The sequence below is a fragment of the Colossoma macropomum genome, unplaced genomic scaffold (assembly GCF_904425465.1).
Source record: "Colossoma macropomum unplaced genomic scaffold, Colossoma_macropomum, whole genome shotgun sequence".
NCBI lineage: Eukaryota > Metazoa > Chordata > Actinopteri > Characiformes > Serrasalmidae > Colossoma > Colossoma macropomum.
In genome coordinates, this window is record NW_023494806.1 from 24,693,701 (window position 1) to 24,717,328 (window position 23,628).

Below are 23,628 nucleotides of genomic sequence, written 5' to 3' on the forward strand. Positions count from 1 at the left end.
AACAGTAGTTTGCCATTTCTCTTCTGTTTCGTATGGGTTAAGATTATAACTTAAAATCTTACAGACATGATGAGGTTCTTATCATGTGTGTACATTCAGGTGTTTGTGTGAGAGAAGGATAGACTGTCAGGGCAAGACACTGAAAATGAAATGTTCTTGATTCTCAAAACATTTATCTGACAACTCCCTCCTTAGCTGTTTCTTGTTTCAGGAAGGGATCCTCCGTTTCTTCACTCTAAAGGGCGGCTGCACCTTATGACCTGTAAAATGTGTGTGAGGGATGCTTGGTTTTCACAAGCTACACAACTTGTAAAAAAACAGTGAAGGATGGTGAGAGATCTGAGAGAGTGTCATTTAGAGTCTCCATCTCCATTAGAGGGCGTGAAATCGAGGTTGAGGGCATGTTGACATGAAAATGAATTAAATACAGAATAAATAAAACTTCAAATGAGGACAATCACACATCCAAGGAATTCCCCAGAGTGAGGACATTAAATGGCCCGAGTGGGCAAAGTAAGATATTAATCTCATATCGTACTGTGGAGTTATGAAGCTGACCTGAAAGGGTCCTGACTGAAGTCTTCAATAGGCCTTATTTTTTGCGCCCACGATAGGCTCATTTGGATCAAATCAGAACGCAAGTGTTAGATGTTAACTCTCTGGGATAAGCAGTGGAATTCACAGGCTTTGAAGCAGTGGCATTAAAATAAAGAAAAATGAGATTATATAGAAATGTACTGACAAAGGCAACTAAAAGACAATTACTTCATTCCTTTAACTGTTATTGTTTTAGACTAAGTAATTCTGCTGCTGCCCTCTCAGTTATTCAGATAAAACCTAATATCAAAAGAAACTACATACAGTTCATAGAATTTGCTGCTTCTGCAGTGAAAAGCAGAGCTCGTCACAGCTCAGAGAAACAGTGAGAATGAGGATAACAAGCAGGCAGAGCTCATACAACCACAGAGTGCAAAATCATTGAAGGAGAAATGTTAAAAAAATCTGCATCATTAAATTATACTGTAAACAATCTCCTTAGAGTGGTTTGAAGTAAAATGCTCTGTTCTCTAGAAACTCGCTGTGTCAAACAACAGTGGTGATGGGAACCAGACATCTAAAGAGTTCAATGCCTCTAAAATCTCACAGAAAGGTAACACTAAATGGCTACAAGTCAGGTTAAACTGCATGGTGCCTGACATCTTGCTTTATGATAGTTTTGTGACGAGGTTCTGGCCTACAACCCAAAAAATACCCAAATGTTACATATAAAAACTTGTATAAAAAGAAGTTCAATGGATACTGGATAGTGAAAAAAAAAAATGAGTTGTAGATGTCATGACCCCTGGTTCCTGTCGCCACCACTGTAAAGAAATCTGATTTGGTAAATTTCTCTACAGTGAACCATTTCACATCAAACCTCTCTGAATGACTTTGTTTGCATCTAAATGGATAAATTATGTAGAAATATTTAACAAAGTGTTGATTAACTGTTAAATAAAGATAATTAAATGCTCCTTATTGCTGGTAATTAATCAACATTAACAGTTCTTGCTAACTTCTGCCAGGAGTCCATCCCCTCCCTTCAGTGCCTTCCATGTACACTAACATTAACTGTTCAAATGTTTGGAATCACTGTTTTCCATATAAAACCAATTCCATTTAAGATAAATGTATAAAATGATAAAATTCAGTTTGCTAATCTTATAAATTTGTGAAAAAGTAGTAGATAGCTGTAAAAACAAAAAAAGAAGAAAGGTTAAATGTGTACAGAATGATCAGTGGAGCTGTAGATGACTGATTAGGTAGATATAGTGACAAAAACTATTGTAAATAGAAATTTCAGTGCAGAATTTACAATATATAAATCCATGTAATTACATGTAATAAGATGTAACTAACTTGTGGTGTCCAGTTTAAAAGATTTAAATCAACATTGTATAAGTAGTTATTGTTATATATGAAATAACACAAATTATTCATAAAACCAGTAGTTCCAAACTTCTGAATGGTAGTCTCTAAAGTCCCTCCCTCAAAAGACATGCATGCACACAATAACAGAAAGTCCCAGAGTTCCAGCAGGAGCAAGCATCATGCTTTTACAAGCTACATCCAAGGGAATGGCACTCAGGGCTAAACACAGATTGTGTGACACTTACGATAACAAATTACACCAAAACTCACCAAGCAAAATAATTACCTGTTAAGCAGAAACAAAGCTAGCTTGGCATCAGTTTTCAAGCCCTTCAGATCTCTTCGTCACACTGATGTTCATTTCTCTTCCCTTTTTCTTGGTCCTTCTCTTGCACAGTTCTATAAAAACAGAACCAGACCTTTTGGTCAAATATCAGCCTTCTCTGCCTTTGCTTCCACAACATACATTAATAACTCCACTGTAATAATGTCCTACTGAGTAAGTGCTTTGCCTCCTAAAGACATATAGCCTACCTTTAGCAGTTTAACATAAGTCCTAAAAGAACTATATTTTGTACCTTTTTCATGCCCTTATGAAAAACAGAACAGAAAAAAGCAGTCTCTATCTGACATCCAACCATTGCTCCAATCTAAATCTCCAGACTTCGGTCCCATAGCATCTGGTCTCATGAACTATGTTCTTCAGACTGATGGAGCTATATAGAACTTTTTTGAAAATGGTGTCAAGCTTGTAACAATAGAAGAAGCCTTTTGGGTGCTTTCATAGAACCGTCTATAGCACATTGATACAAATGTTCCATCATTCCGAAGAACCCTTTCATGATGCAAAAAACACTTTAATCATGAAAAGGGTTCTTTGAGTGTTCATGTTGGCATCTGGATAGATGGGGTCTGTAGCATTCTAAGAGCTCGCGACACTAACGCACAAGAAAATAAAATTCTGAATAGAGGCCCCCTGGAGCACATCCTCAGTTGAGGACTGAAGGTCTTGGGAGAGGGATGCAATCGCTGGCATCATGACAAGGCACTTAAATGGCAAACAAATGCCATCAGCAATAGAACCACTTGGAGCAAGCCGCCCCACCCAGTAGACCATCACTTCCATCAAGGCACAAACAAAATGTCATGTGAGGTCTTTGATACTGCATGGGATTGGCATCTGAAGGTTAACATTGAGATACCGGTGGGAAAGTTCCTAAATTCATTTCAGTGGTCAGACATGGTCCTGTCAGAAACAGTAAGGCAGGTGGTCATGGTGAAGCTGGCTATTCTCAGAGGAAGAGAGCCAAGTACAATGATCTGGTAGACAAAGACAGATTTCATTGCCTGTCATGAGTTTTTTTACCTGATCAGAAAATTAATAGAGGGTATAAAAGGTTAGTGATTTTTAGTGATTTTTATTTAATCAAAAATACATGTTTAATGCACAAGAATATGAATGACAAAATGGGACTTTACAGTATATTTTACTTGAAGTATTTCAATACTTCATCTAATGCAAGTATTTTCAGATTTTAAGGGAATATGTGGATGCTAGACTTTTGCATATAACACAGTAATTAAATCAAGTTCTTTGTATTTTTACTTAAGAAGAGGATTTGTGTACATTTTCCACTACTGTACTTTGCCATGCTTTTCTTCAGTAAACACTCTAGGGACTTGATGACAGATATGTCTTTGCCTGGAAATATGTTACAAACAGATTTCAATCAGAAATGCATTTTGACCTGCCTATTTACTGTAAGGTAGTAAAATATAGTAGCAGCTCACAAGTGTAGAATCACCTCTGTTTTGTGCAATCGCAAAGCCCTGAACTGAGAGGCTATTGTCAACACTATTGAACTATAGGCTATTGTCCAGAAACATCTCAGGTGTAAGTTTCTAATGATTCTCCTCAGGGCCAGAATCACACTTAGTCTTCTTCAGCTTTTACACCCGAGATAATTGCCTTCTCGAGTGAGAGTGTGTTCTTCATTAACACTCCTAATTCACCTTTCAGCACATTGGTCTTCAACAGGCTGTCAAACGCTCTGCCAAGACAATTTGCCTAACTCAGGCATCCCCACCATAGCAGCTAAGGAGTGCTATCACAATTTTCCTTCCAGTGTCTTTGGCCTGACAAACAGTCTAGTACTAAATCTGGCAGTTTTCAGGCATGAAAAGTCTTGGGCCTGTATTCACAAAGTAGGAGAGCTGTTCTAGGATCTGTTCCTGTCAGTAAAGCCATAGTAAATAAGAGAGGAATATCATCCTAGATCAGCACTCCTAGTCTGAGATAACTCTTGAACATGTAAAGCATTTCATATGGAGGATCAGGCTGCAGGTATTGAATTATCTACTGCAGGAACCAAATATTATTATTTTTTGCCTCCACCTAAAGGTAAATGATTTAAAATAATGTAAAATAATAAGTGATGAAAATGGACAGACACTCTTTGATTTGGACTGACCTGATTTGCAGATCAGTGGGTTCTTGGTTCAAATCCTGCAGGGTCTAATATCCTTCCTGTGTTCATTGTTAAAGCCTTTCAAGAGGGTACACATCTGCAAGATGTCCCAGAACTGCTTCAAGACTATTTGAAATAAAATAGCAGTTGGTATAGTGTAGTAGGGAACACCACTGCCAACTGGGGTTTGAATCCCTGCCTGGGCAAACACACCACAGGATAAGTCTTCTAACGCTACATTTGCCTACCTCTGTAACAAGAGTAAATTGCAAGTCCCTCTGGATAAGAGCTTGTGCCAAATCCATAAACGTTAATGTAAAGGGAAAAAAATTAAATAAACCCTCCTATCTATGAGTAGCCAACAAGACTCTGTATATCCAACCCAAGACTTAGATTCAGGTTCCATAAACTGTACTCCCCCTCCTTCCGCCACATGATGCACCCTGCTAACACTGTTGACATCTGCCCTTTCATCCAAGCCGCTTTCTTAACATCTCTGCCTCTCATCTTGAACTCAGTCTCCTCCCCGCACACTCCTAGTGCCCCAACGTTGCATTTGATGTGGAACCCCACCTGGTATGACACCAAAAACCCAACCGCAAGGCCTCCGCCAGCACTATGCACACAGCGGAGACTGGCCTGATGTCATGCTAAGAAACACCATTGTGTAAGAAAGGCACGGTCAGCCTGACAGCGGCCTCGCTGTTGCCCCCCCAGCTCTCGTCGGCTTTATTTATAATCTCCGCCACGAGACATCTGCTGCCGACGAGCCTAGGTCCTTGGCGCCCATACAGAGGGTGTGCGTCAACTGTTGGGCTGCGACTTGTCCCAGAATCCGTCGGTGTGAGGTGGCGCGCTTTGCTCCAATAGGATGGATGTCGTGTCTGATTCCGCTTCCCACCGTCTGACCTGCGGAGGCCAAAGAGAGCGTTCAGGCCGCTGTTTACTCGATCTGACCGCCTTTGTTTGTTTGGTGTCTAGAGTCTGGTCGCAGGTCTATTTTTGGTGGGCGGGTGGGGGCTTTTCTGACACATTGGGGCATCTCAGGATGTAGCTGATGTGGCCTGCTCTGCTGCTGCTGCTTTCTTGGCCCTTGCTTAGCAGCAGGAGGTGAAACAGTAGCCTGTGCTGGCCTTGATGCAAAATAACACAGGCACTTTCTTGTTTTTAAGAAAGAAGAGGCCACATGCAGAGTGTGTGGTAATATGAGAGGAAAATGCCACTTGAGCTGAATTTTCCTGAAACGAATGGCTGAGTAAAATATTGTTGGAGACAAAAAGCATGGTGTTGTAAACCATCACTACTTTTTCATTCATTTTCAGCTCAAGTAGTATCTGTATGATGCTTTTAAAAAGGGACAATAGCCATGTTTCCATGAACTTTCTGTGCAAATTGCAAATGTAAAAATTAAAAATTTTTTTGCTGGCAAGCAGCTTCTACCAAACTCACTTTTAGCAATAAAAATACTTTACATAATGACTTCATTTACTGCAAAAAAATGCTATTTCATAAGTTTTGGTCCATCCAAAAATAATAATAATAAATTATATACGTCACAAATTGTGTACCTTCCCTGATTTCACCTTTAACCAACTGATAAGAAATTTAGTTTAGTTTATTTTTAATTGTTATTACTTCTTCACCTGAAGCTTTATGGTAGAGATCACATTTCTCTACCATACAGAGCTGTTTGAGCACTTAGCATTTAGAAAGACTGTTGAAGACTGTGCTGAAAAAGAGGCAGCATTCCTTTCAAAAACCCTTTCGTCTCTTCTCTGCTCTCCTATAAGAGGCAAGTGAGGGAAAAGGGAAGACACTACATGTACATTTCCAAGAAAATTTTTGCTGACATTCATAAAATATAACACAATTTCCGTTTCCACAGCCCACTTTGACAAACGGAAATGTAGCTATTGCCACAGCAGTTTTACACACGTGCTGGTCTTCTTAAACCCTAATGAGCAAGCTGAGAGCAACCGCGGCAAGAAAAACTTTCTACGAACATGAGGAAGAAACGCAAAGAAGAATGAAGGTTTCTTTCAGATAACTTTATCAGTTTCTGTCCGCTCGATTTGATTCCAAACAAAATTTGATTCCATAAACGTCTAGCATGATTTTTAAAGAGAACAATCAGGTATACATTAGCATCATGGCCACTGAATGCATATCAAACAGATTCACATTCACAGGACATCCACTACATTGTGCATTGTATTGTCCAATTCATCTTTCCACTCTTATTCTCTGTGAGTGGTTCAATAGAGGCCATCGCAAGGGATTTAAAGAGCTTAGTCCTTTTGCACTTTCTGAAAGTTTCATCTTCATAACAATATTGAGAGGAGCCACGCTTTAATCTCAAGGCTTCCTTTTACTTTTATTCTACATACAATTATCTCCTCAATAAGATGTACATCTGGCTTCAAGACTATAATTCTCTAGAGAGCAAAAAGAAAAGGGAAAACAATTTTCACAATAAGTAAAAGATTAGGAGCGTCCAATGCGATTGTTCTACTGTTCTATTTATCGTTTGCCGGAACGAGATTAATATCTTGTGATATTAACAATTGTTTGGCGTGTGTCACTTTTGCTGTCAGAACAGCGTTCAGTAAATCCTTGTTTACGGATAAAGTCATAAGCCTCTCCATGTAGCACATCCAGACATATTAAGCTTTCTGGCAAGTATGAGTGCTGGGTACTTATGGCCCCCTCCCCAAAGCCTGTCCAACAATGCCAAATACGCACTTTATTATAAAACTGATTGTAGACTATTCATGCATATTGCTCTTTCAAGTTATCCTCTTTCCCCCTCCTTCACATGCAAAGTAAATTGAATATGCAGAGATTTATGAGGATCTTTGGAAGAAGAAAGAAGTTTTTTTTTTCTATTTTAGAGAAGTGCTTTTTGATTGTCATGTGGGCCACAATCATGTGTAGACATAAGAAATTCAAAAACAAAACACTAAAATCAACAAAATCTGAAACAGCATTACATGATCAATTTTCATTTTCCTTATACCCTTTCTTCATAATATACTGGCAAAAGTCAAAAACTACCCTTTCATTTATTCAATTTCTAGTCAAAATGTATTTTTGCATAAATATTTAACAGGAAAAAAAACCTCAACAACTACATACAAACCCAAATCCAAAAAAAGCTGGGACAGTAGGTTCAAAGCAAATAAAAACAGAAAGCAGTGATTCATTAATACTTTGACCTGAATTTGAACAGAAGTAGTGCTTTAGACATGTAATGTTTTACCTTATCAATTTCATTGTTTTTTGTAAATACATGTTCACTGTGACATCGATGCCTGCAACATGTATCAAAAAGTTGGGACAGGGATAATTTAAGACTAGAAACATCGAAATATTTAAAAAGCATTTTAAACAGGTGATGCAATCATGCTTAGATATAAAAGGAGCATCTAAAGGCCTAGTCCTTTATGTGCATGGATCTGTAGAGGCTCACCACTCGGTCAAAAATGCAGCAGGAAAAAAGCCAACAGTTTAAAAATAACGTACCTCAGCCATGGATTGCAAGACTTTTAGGTATTTCACTCTCTACAGTGCATTTTATTATAAAAGATTCAGAGAATACAGAGAAATCTCTATGCATAAAAGACAAAGCCAAAAACACCAACTGAATGCTCACAGTCTCTGTTCCTTCAGACAGCACTGCATTAAAAATGGGCATGTTTCTGTGATGGATATCACCACTTGGGCTCAGGAGTACTTTGAAAAAACGCTGTCAACGAACACCGCCCATTACTGCATAGACACAGCGGAAGTTATATGTGAACAGAATCTAGAAATGCTGCTGACTTCTCTGGGCTCAAGCTCTGAAATGAACTGATGCACAATGAAAATGTGTATTGTGGTCTGACAAGCCAACCTTTCAGACTGTTTACGGTCATGGTACGGGGGATATTAGTGGGTAATTTTCACATCTGTGAAGGCACCATTTACGCTGAACATGTTTTGGACCAACACATGCTGTCTTTTAGATGCCATCTTTTTCAGGAACGTCCATGCTTACTTCAACATGACAACACCAAGCCACATTCTGCATGTATTACAACAGCATGGCTGCTTAATCAGAGAGTGTGGGTGCTAGCTAGACTTGTCTGCCCACAGTCCAGAACTGTCTCGCAGTTTATTAAGCTCAAAATATGAAAACAAAGGCCCTGTACAGTTGCACAGCTGAAGACTTGTAGTAGAAGTGTCTTCAGTCCCCAAACATATATTAAGTGCTATTAAAACGAACGATAATGTAATACAGTGGTAAACATGCTCCTGTCCCAACTTTTTTGGAATATGTTTCAGGCATTATATTTGGAATGAACATATATTTCCAAAAAACAATGAAGTTCATAGCATAAAATATAAAATAACACAGGTCAAAGAGAATTCACTTATTTACTAATCACTCCTTTCTTTGTTTGTTAGCTTTACCCACTGTCACAACTTTTTTGTAATTGGGTTTGTAAAATATACAAATTTCCAGTATTTAGTGCGTCCCCGCTTTGCTTTTATTACAGCCTCCATTCTTTTTGGAAGACTTGCTTTAGTTTTTCAAAGAAATATGCAGGGATATTTTTCCACACCTCCAATGTTCAGTTTCAGAAGTTGGTTGTATTTTCTGCTTTTCACAATAAGCGTAATCCCAAACACATTCAGTGATGTTGAGAAAAACACCTGTGGATTTTTTCAGATCAGAAGAAAGAGTGGAGTTTTCTGCAATATCTCAAAGAAGAAAGTACAGTTTATCTGATCGTTTGGTGGTCTACCATCTCATGCACAATTGTTAAGAGTGACATTTTCTCTGTATCTTATAATAATATTTTGAACCTTTTTTTCACTTACTGTCCTTTGACTTTCCGCCATTCTATATCCTATCTCATCAGAAATACCTCCTGAGAAGTGAATGACTTGTACGTAATGGCTGTTTTGACTGGAAATTAAAAAAAAAGAAGAATGGTCTCTTTTGCACAGGACTGCAATCAATTCTTTAAATAGCAAGACCCATAATGTGATTTTATGATTTTACAGCACTGGCTGCTTTTATAGAAATCCCTTGCTGGTGTACAATGGTGAGATTTTGACCATAGAAATGTTCTTGGTTTAATCTTTTGGGTGGTGGGCTGCTCTAAACCTAGCGGCGATACTGAAGTGTGCAAAAAACTGTCACTGTCACTGCTGTGCTGAGAATGATCCACCACCCAGACAGTATCTGGTCAACAGCGGTCCTGTGGCCAGAAATTGACCAATGATCAGTAAGGTAGAGGCTGGCTGACAAACTGACAAAAGATTGTAATTGTACACATATATAGTGGACCTACAAGGAGGTGGACATCCTTTATAAGCTAACATAAACATAAGGTAGGTGCACTGAATTCAATGACATTGTGTGATATACTACAATAATCTGCGTGATAGCTCTGAACTACAATTAAAGATATTAAGCAGTGTAAAGGCTGTAGTATAGGAAGTCAAGTGCATGTCCTTATTTATCCTGTAGATGTCACTCTGCAGCCATTATCAACCTGTGGTCTTGACTTTAGTGGTGGCCACTTTGGTAGTGGAAATATAAAGCAAACATAAAGCCAATGAAAAACACACTACTGAGCATTACAATTGTTTAATAAACATGACTGTTGAATATAAAGATGTTAGATTCATTTAAAAAGCTTTATTTTATTGTAACACTTGGAAGTTTTTTTCTTTTGATAGATTTGATGTATCACAATGTGTTTGATTTGCAAAACAAATATTGAAGCTTTATTGCATTTGCCACTGAGAAAAATATTGATCGAACATTTATTTTCGTGATACTTTAACCTCTGTAAATGTAGTGATAAATCATTAACATCTGGAAAACAAATACTAACACAGCTTTTATTATTTTTTTAAAATCTGAAGAACAATATTGAGGTTTTTTTTTCCATTTGGATAAGAAGTATTGTGCTGGAGCAAAGCTGAATAAAGAGGCTGAACATGGTCTAACCACTAGATGGTACTATGGCAGCTCTTTCTGCTTTGCCCCTTTACGGCATCCTATCAGCACTCATCTGTCTGCACAGTACATTTGCACAAACCACTTTCTTTTATAGTCTTCTCACTCTTAAAAGACACGCCGTTTTTCAAACTAATAAATATTGTAAAGACATTATCAAACGCAGACGGACACGGGGATTCCAAATCGAAATGTATTAATTATGATATGAAAAGACAAATGCGGGCAAGTGGAATCGTCTGGTGGGTTTTAATGTGATGAAAAGACCAATATTCAAGGAGACAGCCTGCCATTTTAATGCCTAAATCTTGATGTCTGTGTCACTTTTTTGAAGCATCGCCTGTTTAAGAGCTTTTGCGAGAACCTTTTCATAGTTACGCACTGTCATTATTCACCACCTGCATACAGCAACCTTCAATACAGTTAGCTGAATAAAGGCTGTTCACTGTGGAATATATACCCTCTTAAAGGGAATTCCATGGATGCTTTAAAAAGTTCTATAATATATAATGCAATCAGTGAGATATAAACAAAGTCATTAAAATAGTTTGATGTCAAATGCTCCGTTCTTGAGAAACTTACCGACTCTGATTTCTTTACAGCAGGGGTGATGTCTACAACACAAAATAGCCATTTTATTTACCATCCAAAATGACCAGTGAACCTACACATCTGCTGAGTTTTTATATGTGATAATTCTGGTAAAATAGTGTCAAATTTAAAATAATATGCTTTCTTCGGGTACTATTTCTCCTTACTCCACCCTGCATGTTTCTCTCCACCATGAATGGATTAAAAATGTTCTATTTTAAAACTATTGGAAAAGAATGTCTCAGGCATCAAGCAACACACTCATAACCGTTTCAAGTAATAGCTTTCTGTAAGGTAGCTTTTAAAGTCTTTTAGACGCCTCAGATGTCTGGTTCCTATCACCACCCCTAAGAAAAAATTCCAACACTTCAATTTACACTAGAATGGAGCATTTCACATCAAACCACTCTGACTGACTTTGTTTACATCTTAACCATTTCATTATGCAATTTATTTATCTGTGGGAATTCCCCTACAAAATTAAGGGTACCAAAAAGGGTTCTTTGAAGCAATGTCACAAAAGATTCCCTACAGAACATTTAAATTGAGTGGTTTGAATTTTTTAAAGAACCATCAATAGAAATTTTCCATAGAAGTTTCCAAAAGTGGTTCTTCTACGTCACTGCTCCAAAGAGCCCTTTTTCCACATTTTATATACGAGTGTATATTACAAAAAATACACTTTTACTATTTTATTTCCTAAAACTATCACACTAATGGAGTTCTCACAAAATGGGCCAGATTTCTTGCTGTTCTTCCTCATTTAGCACCTTGTAAAGCTAGCCTGCTTGTTGCTAAATTGATAATGCTGAAGTTTTGTGCTGCCTTATTGCAAGGTTGCCGTCTGCACAGTGATTGAGCGAGGTTACCCAGGAGCTGCTGCTTTTCTACAGTAAAGGGAGGAGTGGTGTGGCTCGGGGGAGAGGGGTGTCTGCCAGCCTCGGCCCTGAACCCTGTCCTGCCTCGGGAGCAGCCCACCCCCAGCCTGTCTGCGGGGCCTGGCGCTAATTCAACAGCACCGCCGTCCCATCCACAGCTGTGGAAGAGCCAGGGCAGCACAAGGGACTCACCTTACGCCGGAGAAAGGGAGGGCCGTCCGGGTGTGTGGGGGGGGTGTATGTCTCAAGGTCAGCGATGAGGAGGGGTCTGGTGGTGGTGGTCTGTGAACTGGGCTGGAAGGCGAGAACTAATGAGATTTTCCTTCTCTACCTTCTCCCTGGCACCAGTGGAATCACCTTGCAGCCCCTGTCAATCCACAACCTTTCATCAGGAAAGATGAGGGAGGGAGAGAGGGAGAGTAAGAGGGAGAGATAGCAAGAGGAGGGGGGGAAAGGAGAAAAAAACTGTTTATTTTTTAACAGGACAGTTAATCTATTTGGACTGGGTGTAATAGGACATTTGCATGGCGGGCCCAGAGACGCGTCAGCGATAACCGCAGGGTTGTGACATCCCTTCTAAATATGCTGAGCTTTCTCTAACCTCTCATCAAACACTGTGATCTTTATGGACTGTATCATATTGTGCCGTAATGTGCTTTATTGTCCACAGAATAAGCTTTTCTTAAAAGTAATTGGAAAGCTGGAAATGGCTGCTATCGGCCCGATTTTTAAATACATTATTTCTGAAATGTGGCCCGGGTAATGACCCTGTCGGTGTAAAACGTAAGATTTATCTTGGCAGAGAAAATTGATCCATTTCACCTTTGTCTAATGGAAATTTTTATCAGGGATTATCTGTTTATGTAAATGAGCGTTGCCCCGGAACAGGGAAATAAAAGGAACTTGAGGGGGCAGTTAATCTAACACTTGACACGTCAATGTGGACATAATGCATACAGAGCACTCTCTCTCTCTTTCTCTCTCTCTATGTCACTCTCTCTCTCTCTTTGTGGGGGCTGGGTTGACTATTGAAACCCCATTTCAATCTGGCTCTTCATTACCATATAAAGAAAAGGAAAAACAGCCACCTGCACTAATAAAGATGTTCCATAGCTAGATAAAAGGGCATAGAAAAAATATAATTCCCCAAAATGACCTGCTCTTTCTATTTTAATTAGATTTTGTATTATTATTATTATTATTATTAATTCATCTGAAAATTTTACAGCACAAATTTCATCTCTAGTGTTTACCATGTATGTGTCCACCTTGAAAATACTTCCAATATCCTTTGGTTGTAAACGCATGCTCAGACCACATATATCTTTAAATACATTTTAGATCTTTAGTGGTGGCCTTCAGATACAAGGGCCCCTTCAAAACCGGCATAATGTCATAGAGCTCAATGTTTATAGATCTATGGCCCTCTCTGCAGCATCATAGCCTATGTTGTGGGCAATTTATCCTTTCTCTTGAAATGCTTTTATGTGGTACCTGTCCAGTCTTTGACAGAGTAGTCACTCAAAGGAAGGCAGTGAAGATTGACAAGGCCCCCTCCTAACGCTTGTATTTGTGGTGCTCGCCATGGTTTCAGTGGTGGTGGTGGTGGAGTTGTGTGTGTGTGTGTGTGTGTGTGTGGTGGGGAGTCTTCCTTGTTGGTCTGACAGCGCTGCAATGTTTTGAAATACAGCCCAGCGTCTCCACGGAGGGGGCAAATGGAGTTATAAGCACATGAGGGGCTGCTCCTGAGGCAGCCGGGCTGTCAGCCTCGCTGAGCAAGACAAGCCCAGGCCAGGTCAACTGACAGCAATGCCAGCCTATCTATGGAGGGTGGATTCATTGCTGTTTTCAAGGGGCCACATCATTGAACACCGAATTTTCACTGATTTGTGGAAGAAAAGAATTTAATGCACTATATAAATATTGTTAAAGTTTCAAAATGTACCATTCATCCCCAGTCCATACAGTACACATATGGAAAAAGAGCCCATTTTGCATTGATCATGTGGTTGTGATGTCATAACCATGATCACATTTACAAATGACTGCCCATTCAGCCTACAGCAATTTAGACCACCCATTGACATTGTAAAGAGTGTTGTTAGTGCGGATGGTCTGTAGCAGAGTTATCAGAGTGGAAGAAGTGAGAGAAAACAGTGAAAGGTGATGCTGTTTAATGCATCATCATATAGCCTTCCAAAGGATCCAGACTTTCAAAAGGAGTAGCTGAAGTTTGTCCTTAAAGATTTCAGTCCAAATTTATAGGGGTATTCCCTCAAATTTTCAGAAATTCTGCATAATTTAATCAGCGGATGTAAACAGTCATTCAGAGTAGTTGTCAAATGCTACATTCCTGAGAAACGTACAGACTTATTTCTTTACAGTGGGGGTGAAAGAAACCAGGGGTCACAATGTCTACAACACAAATATAGCCATTTTATTTGCTATCCAAAACCACCAGCGAACCTATGTGTATCTTCTGAGTTTTTATACGTAATGTTAAAGATAAAACAGTGGTAAACCTGAAAAAATAAGTTTTCTTTGAGGACCATTTCAACACCTTTCATGTACCTCTCTGCCATGCATGTCTTAAAAACTATCATACAACAATGTCTCAGGTATCAGGCAGCATATTCATAACTATTTCACATAATAACTTTCTGTGAAGGAGCTTTAAGAGGCATACTGATTATGCCTTTCAATCTTATAACATGTTGAGAAATCTGTACATTTCAGCCCTGATTGCTTTTTTGAGTGAGACAATATGGCATGAGACAATACAACAGGCTGACAATCAGAACTGAGGTCATTTTCATATACCTGTTTTAAAAATGAATTGCTTTATTCTAAAAAATAAAATGCAAGAAAAACACTGAATATGGTCATTTAAGTACACAACAGAGTTCTGCGATTCACAGTAGCAGCTTTTTTACTACAGATACAGTAATGTATTAAGTAGTAGCTTGTTTAAGTTGATGACCAAGTTCACTTTGGTGTTTTAATAATCTACTGCCATAAATCTTTATTCCACATGCTATAAAGCAGATCGAACTTAAAAATAACAAACTCCAGGTTTGGGTCTGGAATATGGGCCCTTTCAACATCAGCTGGTCCCACAGGGGCCCTCCAGAAAGACTATGTTCCTTAGAATCTTTTAGCCTCTACCTAAGGCTAGCTGTGATCAAATAGGCTTGTGATGAAGACCAGTGTGCGAGGGTGCTGGCATGATTGAATAGCTATGGGGCTGGAAGTGATCTGAGACACCTCCTGTGGCAAACTGTGATGCTGCTGTCACTACTCAGGGATGCGGTGAATGAATGTAGGGTATCTTGGCAGTGAGAAGATTAACAAAGGACAATTTTTTGATTCACTTATAATACTAAATGCTAAGACTAAAACTGCTAATTATGCTCATGCTTATCCTAAACTCAAACATCCCAAAATAACTAACTAAATAAAAATGTATTAAAAAAACACTTTTTCTTTAAGTTTAACTCATTATTTTTCATTTATATAAATTAAGAAAATAGAACTCGGTTATCAGATTAACTAGAACACTGTTGGCTCTCTGCGTTGAATGTTGTAATTCTGTGTTGCACTGCTAGCGAGTAATGAGGAGTGAAATGGAAGGGGTCCATTTTATCTATGCTGAGATAAAATGGATAGCATGACTGCAGCTTTCTTATTATCAAAAAATAGTTCATAATTGTCACAATAAAAAAGAGCATTTCAACACAATACATTACTTTTATAAATGCTGACCTGCTTGTTCACCTATAAAGATGAAAATCCAGTTCATTTTTGGTTTTGTAAACCATACACATTCTCATTGAAAAATACTTCATTAATCATTAGTTACTGAAGAGAAAAAATGCATAGTTCAACTCCTCCAAAACAGGCAGAAATGGCATTTTATGGCTAAAAAGCATTAAGAAAAGGAACACCTTCACTGATCCATACCAGACAAGTTTATTTGTGGGACCACACAACTGGGCAAAATCAAACTGAATATTTTGCTTCAGGATCAAAAGGTGCCAAAGTGTCACCCTTATCATTCACCTGTCTTATGCGTGTGAATCGACAGACATGAATGTGAATGACTAATGTTATTTGTCTGCATATGTAGGCCATAGAATCCTTTGTGGATCTCCTGCCTAAAACCACTTTTTGAAAACTGATAGAGAGCTCAAGCCTAGGGAATTTGCTTTGAAGGCCGGACATTAACTAAATGTTAAATGCACTGTATTATTCATGTTAAATGGATACATTGGGGTGTTGTGTGTTCCAAATCCCAATCTTGCATAGCCAACTGACCCTTCTGCCCGTCAACTTTGTGCCTGTGTACACGTATGCTATCATTATAACAAACAGCTGTCATTTCTTACAGTCATGTAAATACACAATGTCTGCCACCAGGGCCTGTATTCAGAAACCTATATTTATTCAGTATTCTGTAAAAAGGAAAGAATGAAAGTAAAAGCCTCATGTCTTCTGCTCCTCTACCAACAACGATTCTGTCTGAACTCTGCTGCTGATGCTATGAAGTTAAGTCCTTATAGGAAAGTCTGTTCAATCAGCAGCCATTTTGACAACAACCCCAGCCAGTAATTCAATTATACAAGTCTAGGCTTCCCATCTCTTTGAATGGGGAGACACTTATAAACTCAAAACTAAACTCCACATTAACGTTTCAAAAACATATTTGAAATTGCCTAAATATTTGTAGCATTTGGCTCAAATAATGCACAAAAAGGGGGGTGGTAATACAGCATGTTGAGGGCTACAAGCCATCCCATTCATTTTTCAACCAGTTAACTGTCTCTTCCTGCTTACAAACTCTCTGGATATGCCCTTAAAAATTAAAAAAATGACATCTTTTGTCCAATAATATTTTCTCCAACTATTTGAGGTAATAGCTGATGTGCTAACTATTACACAACATGAGAAATAACATATTAAAGGCACGTTTTAAGCTGTAATGCCCCTTTAAATTTCATTTAAGTCTAGTTCAAACATAAATTTCATGTCTCAAACACTAAAATTTGGTGGGAAAAGGAATTATTAAAATTAGCATTGTCGTCTCAGTGGTTATTTGGTGAGTAAAATCTGCTAATAAAGGACTGTTTTTTGCATTAAGCAGTGCTATATTCTGATAAATTCTATATTATATGATACAACATTACAACATTGTAGATACAATGACTGCAATATGCAGTGATGGGTGACTGAACGTTCTTGTCCTCTTTCAGCAGTCCATGGTTGCTCAGCAACAACATACTGTAAAGAACTTAAATTTCTTGGCAGAATAATTACTTATCTCAATTATTACTAAAAATTAAATTATTTATTTTTAAACTGTGTATTTTATCATATTTAATGTTGTCCACCATTTACAAGAGCATTAAGCCACGTGAGGCTGTGTTACAATGATTTTATCATAGGTAAGGGGGTTTTACTCCACCTCATGTCGGGCCTAATAACACCCTATCCATGGTAAAATCACTGTTATGTAAGCCTCAAGTGGCTTTCTGCTTTAATGAACAACACAAACTAAAATACAGTCTTACAATACTCCACAAAAAGCTCACATTGTTCTTTGCTATGCTTAAAATATTTAAAAATAAAGTTCTATTCTTTCTGCTATTGTTTTTACAGTTACATTTAAACAATATTGAAATCTGGGAATGCTGCAACCCTCTCAGCACCCCTACACGTTCCTGCTTCCAGACTAAGAACTCCAAGCAGCAGAACACAAGCTAGTGGACTTTTTAATGGACCTTGCCTTATGCTGACAGCCTACTGCCATTACGCCACTCTCATCGCCTCTTGTCAAACTGACAAGAGAGAGATGAAATGACAGTATCCACTCTTCCCCACTCCTGGTGTATGGGGAGTTTTGTGCAATTAAAAGAGTTTCAAATCACCAGGAGCATTAAAAATGAATCCCAGACAGCAAATGGAGTATCCTCACTCATCAGGGATCATATGTGTCCTAGAGGAAGCCCGTGACAGATGTTAGGAAGAGACCTCAGTCCAACACGTACACACATCCAGACAGAGCATACTGAAGCGTCTGATGTCAGTGTTAATCCCCACTGAATGCAACCTCTGTCAATTACAAAAAAACCAAAGCACACTAGATGGACAGTGATTTTATTGTGCTTGTCTGTCCTCATGCCACCCATGTGTATGAATAACCTTTTAAAACGGCAAATACGAAAGCTGATATGGCCTGCAAGTGCCTCATATTACTGATGTTAAGCTCAACTTCATTACAAATTTACTGGTTAAACAGTTGAAAATTCCCCTTTTCACTATCAGGGCAAGCAACTGAAGATGTTAAGAATCTGCCAAGAATATGGTGTATGTCTATACTGACAACACGCACAGTGAGGAGGACGGTTTGAGTGGTCAAAGAATCTCCAAGGATCACAGCTGGGGAACTGCAGACATTAGTTAGGTATTGGGGTCAGAACGTCTCACAAATTACAATCAGACACCACCTACATAACCACAAGTTATTTAGGAGGGCTGCCAAAAAAAGCCTCTGCTCTCAAGGACCAACAAACCCAAGCACCGACAGTTTGCCAGATGTTACTGGAGCTTTCAGTGGACCAAGATTTTAGGCAACAAACGCTAGATATGGTTTTGTATCTCATCTCAAAGTATCTCATCCTCACTGTAAAGTATGGTGGTGAATCTGTGATGTTGTGGGACTGTTTTTCATCCAAGGGCCCTGGACAGCTTGTTCGGATACATGATATCAAAATCTTCATCAAATACCAGCAGATAAATCAGAACCAGACTGCCTCAGCCAGGAAGCTTAAATTGGGCGATGGCTGGATTTTCAAGCATTTAAAAACAGTTCAGGCTGAAACACTCCTTATAACTTCAGTGCGAATGAGCAGAGCTAAACTGCTGCAGGCTGAGGAGTTATGTTGGTTTCCATGAATGTCAAAAACAGTGAACTCAAAACAGGTCACTTTTGCAGCCACTAGATTGGTATACAGCATATTCTCTAGCACCTGGGCAAGTATTTATCTGCACTGCTAATTGGATAAGAGATATGCACTGAACTGGAGAGTTGAGAATACATAGGAGCACTTGGTCCAGCTCCTGGAGGCACAGCAAAAAAACAAAAATGATGCAATTACGATTCAGTATACACTGGATGTCAAAAAGAACAGTTTCCATACAAGTATGTGCTACACTGATGTTTAGCAACTGTTTTTGATGTGTTTATCCCATCTGTTCACTTACAAGAGGGCAAAAACCACAGGAAATTAGGGATATTCCAACAAAATAATGCAAGATGCCACACAGTTCATTAAGTCAAATTCAGGCACAATCTAAAACCCCTTGAGATCTTGTAGGGCTGGGAAATGAGTGGAGAGGAAAAATCCAACCACTATAGATGGTGTGTGGACAGCAGTGAAGAATGTGTGGGAAGCAGCTCCTTTAAATGTTTTTTTTAAACTTTAGGAACATATGTCAAAGCTGTGTGAGGTTGCCTTTAGGGAGCTACAGGAGTTATGAAATTCTGATAAACACTACAATACCACGAAAGAACAGCTCATTAGTTGTTTCTTGTAATGACTACTGACACACCAGAAAATGAAAGCAAAAGGAAATATGCAGTTTCTTCACAGTTTACAGAGTTAAACCAAAACATATTCAGTTGATTATTCCAAAAGGGAGCAGCAACTACTCAATCCCACAATTTTCACTTTATTCTTATTGCATGACCTGTGCAGTAACTACTTCTAAGCACAGATATAACTTGTTAAATGAATTTACTTTCAATTTTTATAAAGTTTTGTTTTCTTAAATGATAATACTTCCACTTATACTAATTTTTTGAGGAGTCTGCAGTTTTCTTTTGAGTTCTATTTTAGTCAATTACATGTAGTTCCTAAATCCCTTCTGGCGCTTAATTTCATACTGTTTCACTGGCTTAGCAGCTGGACTTCTTTGCTGTTGTGCACTCCTCTCACTTTGGAGCATTATTTTCATTTTATTCATCCACATTTATCCAACTGGACCCTCAAAAAGAAGAATGTTGCCTAAAAAAACGTCTGTTCCTATGCTGATAGATGCTGGATGGGCTTAGAAGTTCCATAGAGAACTCAGTACTTACTTTTTATTCAAGTTATTAAGTAACACTTTAATGATGTGCAGTGTCCATAAAGCTACATGACACCTTCGTAAACCTTTAATGACAACTGACATAAACCTACATCATTTATAAAGACTTATTCCAACACACATCAGTTGTCATAAAGGCTGCTTTTGTCAATTTTGATATCATTTCACCTTGGAGAGTATAATGACAACTGACGCTTGTTGGAATAAACGTTTAGAAATGTTTATATATGTTTATATCAGTTATCACGTAAGGCTTATTTAGGTGTTGTGTAGCCATATGAACGCTGCCCTTCACTAAAGTGCTACCAGTTTTTTCTTGGTACCTAATTTTACTTCTACTTGAGTGAATACTTGACTGATGCAACAGCGCTTTCACTACAGCATGGTTTAAGGCTACTCTGGTCACCTCTGCTATTGCCACTGCAGCCCCAGATGCGGGCTATTACTTTGCCTTCCTCAGCTCTTCACCCCCTCCTGGATGTCAAAGCCCCGTCCTGTCGGTAATTTGTTGCTAATCAGCTGTCAGCTCGCGAGCGATGATGAGGCGATCACGGCGCAGCGGCGGGAAGGTAATGGCCTTAAAAGTCACCGAGTCAATGTCAATGGGATCACTCGGATTCAATCAGGGAGCGGCCATGACGGATGGCGCCCGCCGCCATAACCACTCATTTTGAGCCCGAGCATCTGGGCCCTAGTAAATAACCATCAGAGGGTGGGTCCAAGGGACAGGTCATTAGCCCTGAGAAAAATAAATATCTCTCCTCGTGCGAAGGCTGCAAGTCATTTAGCACAGACTAGGAAATTTCACCCTAGATTAAGTATGATGAGGCAGTAGCGGTCGGCGGAGGCCACGTCTCCATGACACGGACAGGGAAATTTACACGCAGGGACTGGCTGAGACGGGGGGAATGCGATTTTAAAGAGCTGATGTACTCGGCTGAGGGGACGGCGAGAGCAAGAGGTGCTTGTCCCCCTTGCCCCTGCTCCCTAGCGCCAAGCCTTGGCCTTTACACAGACGGCATTATGGGAAAGAGTGGGGTCACAAGAGTCCCCTCTCATGCAGAATGACCTGCACTCGCTGTTCCTGTGTGCTGATGGAGGGAATCAGTGGTGGTTAATAAGGTCAGTGGGCATGACCAAACACAGTGTCTTTCTCTCTCCTTAATGAAGGAAAGCTTTAATTTGCTAATTAAGCATTTCTGGGAAAGCAGCTTTACTGTTTGGTAACTTTATGCTGTATTGTAGACAGGTTCATTGATCAGGCATACCTAGTCATGGTGCCATTTTAGTGGAAAATGGTCTTAACATTCTATAAATCATTAAACTCTAGGCTTACTATATAGTTATTAATCTTAAAGCTTTTTTATCAAGTGTGCCTAACTACTATGTAACACACTGAGTTTCCAGTAGTATCTAATACAATTACAGTCTCTGTTATAAAATACTTCAATAATGTAGGGCTATAAAATGATTAAAATAATTTATCATGACATCCAGTGAGAACTACAGTGGCTGCATGCTCATACCACTATGGTACATCTTGTTTCAGGAGCAGAATCTTTCCACTTTGCTGTTGTTAGTTTGCTGCCTGTTTATTTAGCCACAGGTCTCCTGTGAGTACGGTACAGTGAAAGGTGTCGTCCAGTACTACTGCTATTGATATTGACAGCATCAGCCCTGTGATTTGCTTGTTTTAGATTTCTTATACTTCAGTGCTAAATGTATCATGGCAGTAGCTGGAATTCAGGTTTTATCCAGAGAGCATCAATGGAACTTCTTGCCATTAAAAATCTGTATTTGAATGAGAGGGCTGCAGTCACAGAGTCATAGCAATAGTGCAAGCTGCTGGGCTTCAGTTTAGAACTATGGATGATTTAAAGGGGAGAAAGGTGTTAAAAATAGTGGTATAAAAAATGTACCATGTAACACAATATTAATGGGCTAACTTTGACAACACTACAGAAAAGACATATTCAGTGAAAACTGGCAAGATGGAGGCTGAATTATGCCAGCAGTGAAGTCAAAGTTTCACTTCTTTCATTGCTAGCAACCACTCAGTGAACACTGCTGCTGATCCTGTGGAGATAAATATGCCTTAAAAAATGAATAATTACATAACTTTACATAAATGACTTCCAAATTCCAGCAAGTTATAAGTTAAGCTTAATAGTTAAGCTTAGCTTAGTGAGGTCAAATTGCATCTAACCTGGCAATATGTCAGTAATTAAATACCTACAAAGTACACCTACAGTACTGCAAGAAAGTCTAAGAAAGACTTAAAAAGTTTAGTTATTTATGTCCAGTCAAAACGGCCATTATGTACAAGTTATTCATTTTCAGTGTCAGGAAAAAGCTTCCATTCATTTTGGGAGTGTTGCTTTCATTTTTTCAAAGAATTCTTCAGGGATACTTTTCTATACTTTTTTCTATAAAGTTCAGTCTTTGGTTGCATTTTCTCACCATCCAAGAAATCCCAAACACATTCAGTGATGGTGAGGTCTGGGGTTACCAGATGCTTCTTTGTTTGATTTGCAATTTTTTTGTCTATTTTCTTTTCTCAGTAATGGCCTCTTGACAGCTACACATCCTTTCAGTATTGAGTTGTCTTCTCACAGTGGAAGGATAAACAGAAACACCTGAACACCTGGACTTTTTCAGATCTTAAGCAAAACAAGGAAGCTACACGCTTGATTTTCTCCTCTCTCTCAAAGATTAAAGCTTCAAATGCTGTTTATCTGATGGTGATAGTTTTGGTGGTCGACCAGGTCTTACATGCTACATTTTGCTGCATCTTCTAATATTTTTTAGGTCCACTTTTGGGAACTTCTGGTGTCTTTTGACTTTCCCCTTCCTTATGCAAGCACTACTACCACTACTTTCTCCTGAAAAATGAATAACTTACTGGCTATTTTGACTGAAAATTAAATATATGAAGGATAGTCTCTGGTAACCGTGCAAGGTAGGCGTGCAAGGTAGGAGTGCAAGGTAGGAGTACCTAATAAACTTGCAACTCAGAGCATGTCGTTACAAGAGTGAGGAATGGAAGTCTGTATCTGCCAATGAGTCCTTAAAGTTTAAGGGGTTAATTTTCACTGGAACAGACCCTGGAGTCGCAATTGTCCTAATTGTACAAGAACCAATCCCAGAGGTGGTACATGCATACTATCAGGTGTAGTGCCAAAAGACAATGTATGTCAAGTATAGTGCCAAAAGACAATGTATAAACGACCCTGGTGGCTTTCGACTGTCATTAATCCAATTAATAGTAATGACTTGGATCCATCACTCCCAAACTTAATATAAACATTATCATATTAACCTCCAAAGTCAATTCTAAGTCTATCAACATAATTAATTTAATCAATTTGAGAGTGAGGGTTATCTGAATAATTGATATGAACTCGCAGATATGAAATATTCATATTCCCTCGCTGCCACCTCCAAAGCTGGGCTGGAATAGCAAGTGTCTCCATCCAATCTGCTTTTGAAGAGGCGAGATAGAGAGCCAGAATGAGACGTGTCCACAGAGCTGAGAACCTCGGAGGTGGAGGACTGACCTTCATGCAGTGGGCCGCCTTCACAGCTCAGTTCCTACACTGTCTCAGCCGTATATCTCCACGCT